Raw genomic sequence first — 6,000 nt, 5'->3', positions numbered from 1 at the left:
CATGCTCTAGTCCATCACTTTACAGATGCTAAACTTCTGACTGACCAACAATATGGATTTACACAAGCCTGTTCCACAGCAGACATCCTAACTGTAATCTCTGAACGCATATACCATTCACTGGACAAAGCGGGGGAGAGCAGAGCAGTAGCTCTAGATATATCTAAGGCTTTTGACAGGGTATGGCATGAGGGTCTCCTCAGGAAAATTAGATTGTACGGTATCACTGGTAGAATACTTAACATAATTAAATCCTTCTTAGATAAGAGAAAAATCCAGGTTGTCCTCGACGGTCGTACATCTAAACAATATGATATAAATGCGGGAGTGCTCCAGGGTTCTATCCTTGGACCTCTATTGTTCCTGATATTCATTAATGACCTCCCCGACAAAATTGCCTCTGAGATGGGTATATATGCTGATGGCACTGCACTCTATGGCAGGCACAACAGGAAGACGAATGAACACATTTCTAAAGAAATGGCAGAAACACTAGAGGAAGACCTCCGATCCGTAGTGGAATGGGGACAAAAATGATTGGTCACGTTCAATGCCGCCAAGACTAAACTAGTTTCATTCAATAATTACAAGAAACCCTGTCTACCACCTATAGCAATGGCCAACGACTCTTTATCTGAGAGTACATTTTTCAAACTCCTTGGCCTAACGTTCACAGGAAACATAAGTTGGAACAATTACATTGAAGGCGTTGCCAGAGCTGCTGCAAGAAAGGTGGGCTCTCTTTACCGTGCTAAACAACTACTAACACCTGAAAGTATCCTGTACCTCTATAAGGCCACCATTCGCCCATGTATGGAGTATTGCTGTCATATTTGGGCTGGTGCATCTGCTGCTGGTCTCTCGCTCCTTGACAAGGTTCAAAAGAGAGTCGCAAACCTGATAGGCCCTGAACTGGCATCTAGGCTTCAGCCTCTGTCCCATCGACGAAATGTTGCATCCCTCTGCCTTTTCTACAAGTATTTTAGTGGTGAATGCTCTGACGAACTGCAATCACTTGTGCCCCCACGACATGAGTACCCTTGACAAACCCGACAGGCTGCTCAATCCCACCCCCACACTGTAGAGATCCCTAGATGTAAAAGATCTTTCTACTCTAATAGTTTCTTCCCCAGAACCGCTAGAATTTGGAATTCCATTCCAGGTCCCTGCTTCCCCAACAGTACTGGCATGCAGAAGTTCAAGTGTAACCGACATCTTACTGCCCAAATCCCTACATAGTACCCCAGTAGCTGTTGCCCCTGATAGTAGCCCCCTACACCAAAGTAGCAATTTGCCTTGTTTGGGGTGAAAATGTAATAAAAAAAAACAAAAAAACAAAAAGTTTTGTGTCCTGCTCTTTTGTGCGAGGACTAATATTACAGTGTGAGATGGAATATTGTAATGTAATTTAATGAAATCCAATATATATATATATATACTAGCAAAAGTACCCGTCGTTGACTGGGTTCAAAAACAGCCTACAGGAAATGGACTCTGATTTATGAAAGTATGATAGGTTATGAAAAGGAAGGGTTGTAAAGAGATAACTTCGAATTTGGTGGTATCAAAACCAAAGCAAAATATGATGAAAGTAAAAATAAAATAGATAAACCCCATAATTTATTATACCATACCTGTTCACACTTAAACACTTATCACAATATTCTGTGGATCTATATTAAAAAACCTTGTTCAACTTTGTGACATATTTCCATTCTATGGAAGCCAGGCGCGAACGCAGACCCAACAATTTTATCATACCATCCCTATTTAAGTTCAAACATACTTATCAAAGTATTCTTATGTACATCTATATCAAAAACACTTGTAAATGTTTTTTTTTTAAATTTTTACATTTTTTATTTCCATACTTTGTGGACCAGGCGCAAACGCAGATCCCACAATTTTAATGAACCACTGTTCTGTCAGATCAAACATACCCATTCCTGTGTCTCGATACATCTTCTTTCATTATATGTAATCAGTTTTTTTAAAATAGTCAACCATATAGGAGCCTATTCGTGACCAGACACACACACACACACACACACACACACACATACACACACAGACATTCAGCTTTATATTATAGAAATTATATATATATATATATATATATATATATATATATATATATATATAATGTAGTTTGGTAGAGACCATTCCACACTCAGAGACAAGATCACTTTTATATATTTACTAGCATTTCAGCCGGCCTTCACTTTTGTAGATAGATAGATAGATATATAGAGAGAGTGTGAATAAAATAAGAAAACAACAATATAAAAATATATACTAATGGATATAGATTTATCGTTTATTCAATAAGGATGATACATCAATTCGATTTCAAAATTTCCATCATCAACCGCCACAGGCTAACCTGAACCACCGTTTGAACTAAATTGTGACTGAAATTCCCAAGCGGAACTTCTGTTTATTAATAATATAAAAAAAAGTATTTCGACATGTCTTTGCAATCAACAAGGACCTAAGAACTTTGGATAACACTACTTCTTTACTAGTTAAGAACTTTCACTTCTTTACTAGTTAAGAACTTTCACTTCTTTACAACTTTCACTTCTCTACTAGTTAAGAATTTTCTCTCATTGTAAATTTTACTTATTTCATTTTTATTTAATATTTTCCTTATTTTTTTTTATTTCCTTTTTTTACTTGAGTTTTTATACTTATTTTTTATATCTATTTTTTTTATATTTAATAACTTTGTACTTCTTATACCTTTTATCATTATTTTATTATTTTATACTTTTTTGACCCATAATCCTTTGTATTTTTAATCCGCTTATTCTACCATTTGATTTTCCTTTAACTTATTCACTTACAATTTTTATATCTTATCCTTTATCATTTATTTTCTTAACTTTTATTCTTTTATTATATTAATTATTTCTAATAATTTATACTCCATTTGAATACTAAGTTCTAATTCTGATACCCCTACTAATATATACGGATCTAGCAAAATATTCCTTTTTCAAGTAAACCCTTTCCATAGTTATAACCGATTAATACATATGATTAAATAAACGCCCTATTTTAATCGATTATCCTATATTCTTCCCGAGAGTTTAAATGCACATATGGCATACGTGGCATACACGTACCGCCATTATTTAATCAAAGCTATATTCACCCTATATCACAGAGATTAGTTTAGTTCTCCTATTCCTTCCTCAAACAGTTCAATATTTTATTTCTCACTGCACAATTATTTCGCTCCTAATGTACCTATTTACTATGCCTCCCCACGGGACAGAGTTAGACACCAGGGTCGTTTTTTAATGTGGAGAAAAGGTACAAAAATAAAAATTGTCTCAGTCGTGAAGGATTTCTCCTCCACTGAAAGAGAACAAGAAATAGAAGTGCAGCATCTGAAGAACAGATACTACACTTTGATGGTATTTATTTGCTCCTCCACTGAGCAAATTAGGCACAAGGCCGTTTTTAATGTGAGGTAAAAACCAGCTCCCCTAAAAGTAGGCAAAAAGGGGGCACTCTGGTTACCAAAAATAATAATTGTCCCAGTATAGAGGGTTTCCCCTCCATTGACTGGTACAAATTATCTTAAGTGTAGTATCTGCCGGAACAGATGGTATTTATTTGCTCCCCCACCGAGCAAATTAGGCACAAGGCCAATTTTTAATGTGAGGAGTGAAGGGAGGGGTAAGGGAAAAAGGGGACCAGCTCCCGAGAGGTGGGAAATGGGAGCTGGTTAAAGGTCAGGCATGTGGGGTTGCCCCCACATCTGGTCTTTGCTAGTCATAGCTAGTCATAGCTTGCAGTATCTGCCGGAACAGATGGTATTTATTTGCTCCCCCACCGAGCAAATTAGGCACAAGGCCGATTTTTAATGTGAGGAGTGAAGGGAGGGGGAAGGGAAAAAGGGGACCAGCTCCCGAGAGGTGGGAAATGGGAGCTGGTTAAAGGTCAGGCATGTGGGGTTGCCCCCACATCTGGTCTTTGCTAGTCATAGCTAGTCATAGCTAGTCATAGCTTGCAGCATCTGCCGGAACAGATGGTATTTATTTGCTCCCCCACCGAGCAAATTAGGCACAAGGCCGATTTTTAATGTGAGGAGTGAAGGGAGGGGGAAGGGAAAAAGGGGACCAGCTCCCGAGAGGTGGGAAATGGGAGCTGGTTAATGGTCAGGCATGTGGGGCTGCCCCCACATCTGGTCTTTGCTAGTCATAGCTAGTCATAGCCTGCAGCATCTGCCGGAACAGATGGTATTTATTTGCTCCCCCACTGAGCAAATTAGGCACAAGGCCGTTTTTAATGTGAGGTAAAAACCAGCTCCCCTAAAAGTAGGCAAAAAGGGGGCACTCTGGTTACCAAAAATAATAATTGTCCCAGTATAGAGGGTTTCCCCTCCATTGACTGGTACAAATTATCTTAAGTGCAGCATCTGCCGGAACAGATGGTATTTATTTGCTCCCCCACTGAGCAAATTAGGCACAAGGCCGTTTTTAATGTGAGGTAAAAACCAGCTCCCCTAAAAGGGGTCACTCTGGTTACCAAAAATAATAATTGTCCCAGTATAGAGGGTTTCCCCTCCATTGACTGGTACAAACTATCTTAAGTGCAGCATCTGCCGAAACAGATACTACACTTTGATCCTGACCAAAAGGCCAAGGACCTCCCTTATCAATAGGGGTCGCATCCTTATTAGGTTACCTAGCATTTTTCTCTCCTCTTCCGATGAGAAGCATTAGGCTCCAAAATACCAGGGTATAAAGAGTTTTACTTATCCTACACCACTAACTTATGTATCATCCTTATTGAATAAACGAATAAATTTATATACATTAGTACATGTTTTTATATTGTCCATTTTCTTAGTTTATTAATATTCTATATAATCGCAAAATCAATTTGTTGAGCTTTGCATTATCCTGATAAATCTCCTCTTAAAGAACCGATCTTATTCTTATCTTTTAACTCCCCCACATATATATATATATATATATATATATATATATATATATATATATATATATATATATATATATAAACAATCAAAATAATAATAAATACAATATACAACCATGACACATTACCACCCCCTAAGATAAAAATACAAGTGTTAGAAAAAATTACTGTACCTATGCACTACTAAGGTTCCTTTTACCGACCCTACAGGAAATATCTACGCACAAAAAGAGGGAGTATCCATGGGATCACCCTTAAGCCCAACATTTGCTGAATATTACATGTCAGCAATTGAAAATAAAATCTTTAATGGTAGCATTGAAAAACCCACAATATATGCACGATATGTAGATGATATATTTATATTATCCAAAAATATAAACGAAATAACAAAACTAAAAGAAACACTCGAACTAAACTCCCATCTAAAATTTACCATAGAACATAATATAAACAATAAAATACCATTTCTAGACATACTAATTAACTCCGAAAACAACGGCAAATTTACCACCACCATATACAAAAAAACAACCAGTAAACATTCCTGCCTTCTTAATTTTAACAGCTATTGCCCCAACAAATATAAAATAGCCATAATAAAAACCTATTAGACCGAGCACACCGAATATCATCTAGTAAAATCCTTTTCTACAAAGCGCTAGCAAACATTAAACAAACACTAGTTAACAAAACTTTCCCAATAAAATAATCGATCAAGAAATAGCCCAATTTATTAGAAATAAAAACAAACCAATTAATCAAAACGAAAACACCCTAATTCCTCTATACTACAAAAATCAAATGCACTATAATCACAAACAGGACGAAATCACCATCAAAAATATTATAAAAAGATACATAAAAATACAAAATCCTAACAACAAAATTAAACTAATAATATATTATAAAAATACCTAACGAAAAACCTAGTAGTAAAGAATAATAACAACGATACAACCGATAAAATGAGTATGGTCAATGTAGTTTATTTGTTTAAATGCCCCCTCGAGGACTGCTACTCGAAAAATATGAACTATATTGGTC

Source organism: Euprymna scolopes, chromosome 9, assembly GCF_053919585.1.
Source record: "Euprymna scolopes isolate OS-2025 chromosome 9, ASM5391958v1, whole genome shotgun sequence".
NCBI classification, from domain to species: domain Eukaryota; kingdom Metazoa; phylum Mollusca; class Cephalopoda; order Sepiida; family Sepiolidae; genus Euprymna; species Euprymna scolopes.
This window is presented reverse-complemented; position numbering follows the sequence as displayed.